Below are 11175 nucleotides of genomic sequence, written 5' to 3' on the forward strand. Positions count from 1 at the left end.
AAAAAAAAAAAAGAGAAGGGATAATTGGAGCTGAAGGGATACAGACTGTACAACGGGACTGGATATAAAAACTCAGAAATGGACAGCACAATACTACCCAATTGTAATGCAATTATGTTAAAACACTGAATGAAGCTGCATGTGAGGTATAGGTTTTTTGTTTTTGTTTTTTTTTGTTTTTTTTCTTTCTATTATTGTTTTAATTCTTATTCTGTTGTCTTTTTATTTCTTTTTCTAAATCGATGCAAATGTACTAAGAAATGATGAATATGCAACTATGTGATGTTATTAAGAATTACTGATTGTACATGTAGATTGGAATGATTTCTAATTGTTTTGTTAATTGTATTTCTAGTGTTAATCAATGGGACACATAGGTCTATACAATGCCTTTCAATCATGCTCATCTTCAGTATGGTGATATTGCTTATAGACCCGCTAGAGAACCGCCTTTAATTCCATCTATTCCCTTACATTGGAGTTCAACCTCGTTAGCTAATCATTCACCCATCCCTAGCTTCTATGTATCACTAACATATATTCTGTATTATAAGCCTCTGATTTTAACTTTACCATGGTCATAAAAGTGGAGTCATACAGAATCTATCCTCTTATGTCTGGCTTATTTCACTCACATTTTGTTCTCAAGGCTCATCCATCTTGTCATATACTTCAGGACATCATTTCATCTGCATAGTATTCCATCATATGTATATACCACATTTTGTTAATCCACTTGTCTGTTGATGGGAATTTGGATTGTTTCCATCTTTTGGTGATTGTGAATAGTACTGCTATGAACATTTCCTTGTGGTTGGCTCTAGAACCTAATCCTAGCATAAAGGATGTCTCCACTTGTTGTCCTATGACTTTGGGTTAACTTACTATCTCTAGGTCTCTGTATGAGGGAGAGCAAATGTATGTCAACATTGCAAGGCATTGAAAATGGATGGTATACAGGAAAAGGTAAAATTAATGCAAACTAGGGTCTATAGTCAATAGTATCATTGTAATATGCTTCCACTTACTGTAACAAAGGCATTATGCCAAAACTAAGTGTCAACATGAGGGGACATGGAGGGAGGGGTGTGGATTCTTTGGGGAAGAAAAGGAGATGTCTTCATATAAATTATGGTGGCAAAGTCATGTCTATTTACGTAAGATGGATTGTATGATGTGTGAATGAAATTGATTGAAAATGAACAGAAAGGCTGCCACCATGTTTCTTTTCTGTCTGGGCTATGGGAATGGGCTAATTGTAGAGGGTTAGTGCTGCCATCACTATGCCTGCAACACCTACTCGTATGGGCACAACAACACAAGCCAGAAGTATCCAAAGCTGAAAGAAGTACATGATGTGCTTGGGAGAATGTTGACTCTACTGCAGAGCCATGTCCCAAATGTGAACATCCTCATGCCTACTTCATGCAACTTCAGACTTACTCTTTGGATAAGCCAATGACAACCTTCCACAAGTGCTGCAATTCTCAGTGTGGACAATGCTGAAGGGACCAGGCCCTGGCGTGTGGGCCGCCTGTCCCACCCTGCTGATGGATTCCCAGCTGGGAGTGCAAACTGCATCACAAGGGCTGTGGAAATAAGTGGTTATGTGCTTGATTGTGGTGGAAGCTAACCCTGTTGGAGTGGAGGCCAGGATATCTGGAAATGTAGCCCATCTGCAGGTCATGGGGATAAATTCGTTACTGTCCAGAGAGTTTTTGCATGTGGAGAGGGACACTCATAACTAACTCCCTGTGCTCTACTTGTGGTTCTGTTCATGGATTGCTGCCTGCGTCGAGGGCCTGACATTCCCTTACCATCAGCCAACACCCTCAAATGTATAATGCTGTTTATACAACCAATAAAGTAAAGCTGGTTAATTTAGTGCAGGACATTCCTACATTCCTAAATATTTAAATGTTGATTGCAAACTTATTTAATCACAATTTATTCTGAATACTTATTTAAAATGAAAATTTTGAAATAAAAATGTACAGAGAGAAACAAGCACTAGAAAAAATGTGGAGAAAGAGCCGTACCTATTCACTGTTGGTATGGAAGCTGAGAGATGCAGCCCTTCTGGAGGGCAGTGTGGTGGTTCCACGGGAGACTAGGGATGGGGTTGCCATGTGATCCTGCAACTCGTTGCTAGGTGTGTACTTGAAGGAACTGAGAGTGGGACACGAATGGACACTTGCACACTGATGTTTATGGTGGCAGTGTTCATAATTTGCAGTGGATGGAGGTGGCCTAAGGGTACAGTGGCTAAGGAAGGGGAAATGTGGTGTATACGTACAATGGACTACTGAGCAGCTGCAAGAAGGAATGAAGTTGTGAGGCATGCAACTAGGTTATGAACCTTAAAGACAGTATGTTGATTAAAATGTCAGAAACAAAAAGTCAAATATTATCATGCCTCACTCATGGATTAACTATAATACACAAACTCAGAGAATTGAAGTCGAGAGCATGGGTTATCAGGTTCGGGCCTATTTAAAGTGTCCTAGATTGTAAGCTCTTACAGCAATCACACATATTTGGAAATTATAACTGTTATTTCTAAATTCTGAGATACTGAGCTATTTGTATATAACCTGGTTATTCTCTGAAACTTCAGGTATCTACATGATACCTGAGACTAGATTTAGAGCTTGGAAGCTATGAAAGTTAGTATTATCCCATAAAGTAACTGTTTAAAGAGTTGAAAACATGACCAGACATCGTCTAGAGATATGAATGAAGCTGATCTGATAAGGTAAATCAGAATACAGGGTAAAGGATGATATGCCCCATATTTTCAAACTTCAACGTCTGTGAGAGATCAAGGAGACAGATGTTTATTTGGTGCAAAGTCTCTATTATCTAATTTAACTGGTATGGTCAGTTTACTTGAACACCATAATTACATGGAATCTTGAATAGAGCATGAGATCTTGTTGGTTTATACAAATTAGCCTGATACCCTGATATATCCCAGAGTAATTTGGGCAGACAATAAAAAAATATTTCCAAAGTTCCCTTGGGAAACCGGCAAGAAAGGGAGAAATATTCAACTTTGCCATCTGGGGAATTCCTGATATTCTTGCAAGCAATAGTGACTACCAATTTAATAGGCTGAGCCCTCAATCTTGGGGCTTGCCCTTATGAAACTCATTCTTGCAAAGGATAGCCTCAGCCTACTGGTAATTATGTCTAAAAGTCAGCCCTGGAATGCCTCTTTTTTTGCTCAGGTGTGGCTCTCTCTCTACGACAACTTGATAGGTGAACTCACTGCCCTCTCCCTTATGTAAGACTAGACTCCTAGGGGTATACATTGCCCTAGAAATGTAAGACCTGATTCCTGGGAAGAGTTGGGACCTGGCATCAGGGGAACGAGAAAGCTTTCTTGATCAAAAGGGGAAAAAGAGAATGAGACAAAATAACATCTCATTGGCTGAGAGATTTCAAACCAAGTCAGGAGGTTATCCTGGAGGTTATTCTTATGCATTATATAGATATCCCTTTTGAGTTTATGGTGTGAAATTGTTCAGCTGTGTTCCCATAGACTTGATTCTTGAATAAGACTTTATAACTATGTAGCTTTTACAATGTGACTGTGTGATTGTGAAAACCTCGTGTCTGATGCTCGATGTTCCTTTTATTCAGGGTATGGACAGATGAGTAAATAAATAAATAAATAATAGGGAGAGATAAGGGGTAAAAACTGGGTAGATTGAAATCCTGTGGGTTAATGAAAGGGAGGGTTAAGGGGTATGGGATACATGAATTCTTTTTATTTCTTTTTCTGGAGTGATGCAAGTGTTCTAAAAATAATCATGGTAAAGAGTACACAACTATGTGACGATATTGTGAGCCACTGATTGTATAACATGGTTGAACTGTACACGTGCAGCTATTTCTCAATAAAAATATTTTTACAATATCTCTAGGCGTCTGTTTCTCTGCTGTAATAATAGGGAACATTTATTAAAGGATGCTCAGGTATCTTTCTTGTACATGAAAGCTTTGTTTTTGTGATTACCCTGAACTCATCCCTCTCTTCTCAGACCTGCTGCTCCTGCCTCAGAAAGAATCTCTATCTTTGAAACCACGAATAGAAGCACTGAACTCATTTGGTTCATTCCCAGGTTCTCCAAGTTTGTGAGAGAGAAGGATTTTCAAAGTTGGTTTAGATCACAACAGTAAATATAAAGGATGGCAATTATTTTAAAATATTGAAAATCCATATTAAAGGGATTAAAGAAGTCTTCTAAATAAATTAATTCTCTGCATAGATTTGAAACTGAGTTTCTTTCATTTCATTTTCTAATTTTATTGTGGTAACATAATTATAATATAGAATTTCCTATTTTAAACACTTTAAAGTGTACAACTCAGTGTATTAATTGCATCCACAATGGTGTGCTGCCATCATCCTGTGCACTACCAAGATGTTTTCATGGCCCCAAACAGAAACTCTGATCCATTAAGCAATCCCCCCCGCCCCATTCCTTCCTCTCTCTAGCCCCTGGTAATTTCTAACCTTCTTTCTGTCTCTATGACTTTGCTTATTTCATGTATCTGAAATTATACATTTGTCCTTTAGTGTCTGGCTTATTTTACTCAATATGATGTCTTAAGCTTCATCTATGTTATCGCATGTGTCAGAACTTCATTCCTTTTTACAGCTAAGTGACGTATATACCGCATTCTGTGTTTAGCCATTCATCTGTTGGTGACACTTTGGTTGCTTCTACCATTTGGCTATTGTGAGTAAAGTCACTATGAACACTAGTGTGCAAATATTAGTTCAAGTTCCTGTTTTCAACTCTTCAGAGTACACGCCTAGAAGTGGGCTTGCCAGGTGGTATTGCAGTTCTAAGTGGAACTTTCTGAGAAACCACCAGACAAACTGTTTTCCAGAGTGCTTACCTATTTCACATTCACACCAGCAGCAATGCATACAGTTTCCTATTTTTCCACATCTTAACCGATACTTCCTTTCGGGTTTTTGAAGACAGCTATCCTAGTGGATATGAAATGATATGTCGTTGTAGTTTTGATTTGCATTTCCATGATTTTGAACATCTTCATGTGCTTATTGGCCATATGTATATCTTCTTTCAAGAAATATCTCTATTCAAATCTTTTGCCCATTTGAGAATAAACTGCTTTTTATTACTTAAGAAATATCTGCTTACATACAGGTGATTAAATTATTCCAATTTAGTGATTTTTTTCCTGTGCTTTGCTATTCTTTCTTGAATTACTGCTAATGAATGTGTGTCAAAGAGAAAATGTATTTTTGTTTAAATTATTCTTTGAAGTCAATTTTAACTAATTCAGACAGTTTTCTCCACGAAAATTAATTTGTGATGTTAGGTACATACGAAGTAACAGAAGTGTATTAAGCATAGATCCAGGTTTGTCTACTGAGTATTTCTGATCACAGACAGCAATCTCGGTAGAATAATCATCCAGTATCACATGATGTTTATGAACCTGGAGTTACAACTCAGCCCCTGCCACTCACTAGCTACATGTTTTTGGGCAAGATACTTTACCTCTCTGGTCCTTAGTTCTCTCAGCTATAAAGTGGAAATTTGGATTATGAGAATGAAATGAGTCAATAGGTATGAAGTTCTTAGTACAATACCTGACAAAACAAGTGCTTTGAAATGTGTGTTGCTATAACAATCAAAATCAAATACTACTTTTTTTTAAAATACATTTTATCTATTTTAAAAATATTATTTTTATATTTCAATTGGTGGTAACTAATAGTTACTAGTAACTAGTAATATAACTAGCAATATAAATAATACAACAATCTTTTAACAGGAGACATGAGAGAAGGGATGGGTTCACATGAGGTATTCTGGTGTAGTACTTGTGAAATTTATTCAGTGCTTTTAAAGACTTTTCAGATCCAGAAGTAAAATGTATCACTTTGAGGTATACAGTAAAAGAACAACAATATAAGCTTATAGATGGACCCATAGCAAATCCGAGTAATCTTTCTTTGCCACATTTTACACGTTTCTTTGCTCTATTTTTACTATTCATCGTTCTTTGCTCATTTAAATGACTTCAATTTCTTCTTATTTAGTTCTTTGTATATTCTTTATTTTACTGTATTTCGTTTAAATTATTTTCTTATGTTTTTTCCTTGTGAAACATATTTTCCTTTAAAAACCAGTGTAGTTCTGATATACAATGTGGTTAATGTTATTTTCATTCTAATCCATTTTATAGCTGTATTTTATACAGGACTCTACTTTTAACTTAACTGATATTTGCTGTAGAGTAGAAGAAATGGGTCACTATGTTATTTTTCTCAAAAGGTCAAGTCACTAGAGGATTCATATCCAATATGGTCACTTATGTGGCCATTAGCAGGAAACCGCAGTTCCTCACTGTCCATGGGCTGAGGCCTTAAGAACTTTGCCACGGGGCCTCTTCCATTAAGGCTGCTTGAGTGTCCTTAGGCCATGAGAGCTGACTGCCCCCAGAGCTGGTAAGCCTATTTTATTTTTTTAAATTAATTTTTTAATTTAAAAAAAATATAGCAAAAAACAAATGCAAACATTCTTAACTTATGATCATTCTGTTCTACATATATAATCAGTAATTCACAATATCATCACATAGTTGCATGTTCATCATCATGATCATTTCTTAGAACATTCGCATCAATTCAGAAAAAGGAATAAAAAGACAACAGAAAAAGTTCATACATACCATACCTTTTACCCCTTCCTTTCATTGATCACCAGCATTTCAATCTAAATTTATTTTAACATTTGTTCCCCCTATTATTTATTTATTTATTTATTTATTTATTTTATTAATTAAAAAAATTAACAACAAACAAACAAAACAATAAGATATCATTCCATTCTACATATATAATCAGTAATTCTTAATATCATCACATAGTTGCATATTCATCATTTCTTAGAACATTTGCATCGATTTAGAAAAAGAAATAAAAAGACAACAGAAAAAGAAATAAAACGATAATAGAGAAAAAAAAGTTATACATATCATACCCCTTACCCCTCGCTTTCATTTTCCACTAGCATTTCAAACTAAATTTATTTTAATGTTTGTTCCCCCTATTATTTATTTTTATTCCATATGTTCTACTCTTTTGTTGATATGGTAGATAAAAGGAGCATCAGACACAAGGTTTTCACATTCACAGAGTCTCATTGTGAAAGCTATATCATTGTTCAATCATCATCAAGAAACATGGCTACTGGAACACAGCGCTACATTTTCAGGCAGTTCCCTCCAGCCTCTCCACTACATCTTGAACAACAAGGTGATATCTACTTAATGCGTAAGAATAACCTCCAGGATAACCTCTCGACTCTGTTTGGAATCTCTCAGTCATTGACACTTTAGTCAATGACTAAAAGTGAAAGTCATTTCACTTTTTCCCCTTTTGGTTGAGAAAGTTTTTTCAATCCCTTGATGCTGAGTCTCAGCTCATTCTAGGGTTTTCCTCAATCCCTTGATGCTGAATCTCAGCTCATTCCAGGATTTCTGTCCCATGTTGCCAGGAAGGTCCACACCCCTGGGAGTCATGTCCCACGCAGAGAGGGGGAGGGTGGTGAGACTGTTCATCATGTTGGCTGGAGAGAGGGGCCACATCTGAGCGACAAAAGAGGCTCTCTTGGGGGTGACTCTTAAGCCTAATCTCAACCAGACTTGACCTACCTTTTGTGGGGTTAAGTTTCATATGAACAAACACCAAGATTGGGCGCTCAGCCTATTGCTTTGGTTGTCCGCATTGCTTGTGAGAATTTCAAGAATTCAACTTGGGGAAGTTGAATTTTTCCCCTTTCTCACCATTCCCCAAACCAGCAAAATCTCATGCCCTATTCAAGGTTCTATGTACTTATGGTGTTCAATTAAGCTGTCTACATAAGTTATATCAGGAAATTGGTAAGCCTATTTTAGTGTTCTTGTTTCAAATCAAAAACCCATTTTCTCTAAATAACTATTCTATTTCTATAGATATTTAATCATTCTTTTGATAAATGTTCTTGGAGCACATATTGCACTCTATGATGTGATATTCTACATATTTAGCAAGATTATCTTGCTCTGGAGAAGGTTTTACTCTAATTGGAGAATTTACAAACACACACACTATATTACTATGCTGCACTATGCATTATTATTATTACTAGAATGTAATTTGGAAGGGAAATGGAAGATTAAGACTGTGTATTGCATTCCAAACCTTTTTACCTCTCACCTCAAAGACATATGTAATGAATTGTAGCCCAAGGTGGCAATGGATGTGCATATAGATATCTGCAATCCAGAAAAACTGGAAGACCCAAAATGTCTGTCAATAAGGAATTGATAGGTAAGGGGTGGAAATTATATATCTTATAAAAAGCATTTTATTATGTAGTGACCTGGAAAATGCATTCACTAAATTAAAAATGTTGGATATCAATAGAATGACATTATGGGAAATTCTTATTTTATTTTTCATTAATTTCTGAACTTTATACAATAAACATATTACTGTTTTAATATTTCTTTCATTTTTCATTAATATTGGAGCATGCTTATTGTAAAAATAGATAAATAGCAAGAGTAGTATTGTATAGTTATGAATGCTGGAAGTCTGGAGCCAGACTGCCTGGTTTGAAATTCCAGCTCTACCATTTACTGGCCACATGACCTTAGACAAGTTTCTTAATCTCTCTGAGCCTTAGCTTCCTTATCTGTAACATGCACTTACATCATAGGATTGTTATGAAGAACTCTGAGTTAGTAAATGTACAATGCTTATAGCAGTATCTGGCATAGTAAACACCTGTTAGTACTAGGTTTATATATAGATTTCTTTTTATTGTAACAAAAAACAAACATACAATCATTCTTGACACACATTAATTAAATGGTTATAATCAATGGCTCACAATATCATCAATAGTTATGTATTCATCATCATGATCATTTTTTGAACATTTGCCTCTCTCCAGCAAAAGAAAAAAAGAGAGAAAACTAATACATACCCTTTACCCTTCCCTGCCTCTCATAGACCACTAGCATTTCAATCTTCTCAATTTATTTTAACCTTTGTTCCCCCATTATTTGTTTATTTCTTATCCATATTTTTTTACTCATCTGTCCATACTGTAGATAAAAGGAGCAGCAGACACAAAGTTTTAACAATCACACAGTCACACTGCAAAAGCTATAGTATTAGCTTTTATTATTAAATAGTCCAGAGGTGTATAAAATAAAAAGTGAAAATCCATCCCCATTCCACTCTGTAGACATAACAGTTATGCAGTAGTTTGGTATATATTTGTCTAAATATTTTATATGCATATACAAATGTTATATGGATAGATGTTTGTGTATATATAATTGCTTTACTTAAAAGGGATTAGTCTGTTCCTTAACTTATCTTTTCACTTAACTATATTTATTATAATCAGAAAAAAATGAATATCCACTATATATTATATAGGATTAAATACACTGTATATAAATTAACACCCATATATTGACCGTATCTTCAAATATGAATAGGGGGATAACTTTCAGGCAAAGCCAAATTGGATAGTTTCTGGTAAGAGAGGATAAATATGCAACTGAGAATATGACCCATTGTTAAGATGGTGAACCTATTTATTAATTGATAATTGAGGCGAGATTTGCGTCTTTAAAGTTATATAACAGTATTTGATATAAGGAATATTGGGGCTGATTGTAATGACAGCTCCGTTGAAATGTGGATACATCCACAGAGGCAGAGAAAAGACTTGTGTTCTGTCAGCAGGGAATGCAAGTGAATAGCATCTATGAAACTCACAGACAGCTCATTTTTAGAAAGGCAGTGTTTGTTTGTTTAATTAGATCGTTAAACATTGAATACACAACTAGGAGAGAAATAGTATGCATGAGGGTTCACGCTGGCATGGGCAGACAGCAGCAGTTTCAGCTGGTGCTTAGAAGCATGGTAGGCACGTTTGGAGTTAGGGAAACGTTTCAATGCCTTAGAAATGTCTGATAAGGTGGGGAGAACAGTTACTTTCAAACAACATCTTCTATTTCTTTATTGAAGGTGAAAGATTGGTTTTCTTAAAATGATAGGGAAGGAGGGGGGTGCAAGTGTAGTTTAGTGGGTAGAATTCTAGCCTGCCATGAGGGAGACGTGGGTTTGATTCCAGATCCATGCACTTCCCCAAAACAAACAAACAAGCAAAACAAACAAACAACAAATTCAACAAATGGTGCTGCAATAACGGGATACTCACATGGAAAAATAAGGAAATGTGACCCTGCCACACAGCAAACAAAAAACAAGTTATGGGTAGAGACATGCCCAGATTACAACAGCATATGAAAAAGGTGGTCATTTCCTCAGCCCTTTAGTCAAGGCTGCAGTGAAAGTAGTCCTCTGGGAAAACCAGGAGCTTCGTTTGCTCCAGAGATTTACCACCCAAGAGAGAAACTGCAGGGTCTATTTGCATACCTAATGACAGCTTCCCCACACCCTACCCCCTAGATTCTTGGCCTCCTCCAGGTCCAGCCCACCCACCTGACCTTTGGCTCCTGCCTTTGTTATAGTCTGGTTAGCAAGGTAGCTTCTTGAAATGCTTGGCGCAAACCATATTGACTTTATACGGAGGGAGAAAAAACACCTTAGGCAGACTTAGCAGACGCTTGTTTAGAAATTCATGTACCATTTTCTTTACACTCTGCCTTTTACTTACCATGAACACTTCCAGGAATTTACCGTAGCGAAATAATCAGTCAAGCACATGAAAAAAAAAGTATAGTAATTAAAAAATAGCTTAATACCAAGCAATAACAAATTAATGAATAAATTAAAGTACAAGATTATAATGGCACACTAAATAGCTATTAAAAATGATGCTCTTAGAAAAGAGACACAGAGACAGAGCATGAACAGTTGTTGAATGATTGTCACTTGCCAAACACATGCTGGATGTTTACTTGGATTAATGTCTTTAGATATTATTATTATCCCCATTTTACAGATTAAGTGCCTGATTTAGAGAGAATAAGAATGATATTTTACTAACAGAAAAATTTTCACAGTATTCTTGTGATTTCTTTTTTTTTCTTTTGGGTACATGGTTGGGAATTGAACCTGAGTCTTTAAGCAAGCATTCTACCTGATTTCCTTTTTGC

At 36.0% G+C, this 11175-nt stretch overlaps 1 pseudogene; it reads left to right on the plus strand.

Moving 5' to 3' along the window:
• Positions 1–1219: 1219 nt before the first annotated feature.
• On the plus strand, positions 1220–1506 carry LOC143668568 (DNA-directed RNA polymerase III subunit RPC10 pseudogene; annotated as a pseudogene).
• The last annotated feature ends 9669 nt before the right edge of the window (positions 1507–11175 follow it).

Source organism: Tamandua tetradactyla, chromosome 24 (genome assembly GCF_023851605.1).
Source record: "Tamandua tetradactyla isolate mTamTet1 chromosome 24, mTamTet1.pri, whole genome shotgun sequence".
Lineage (NCBI taxonomy): Eukaryota > Metazoa > Chordata > Mammalia > Pilosa > Myrmecophagidae > Tamandua > Tamandua tetradactyla.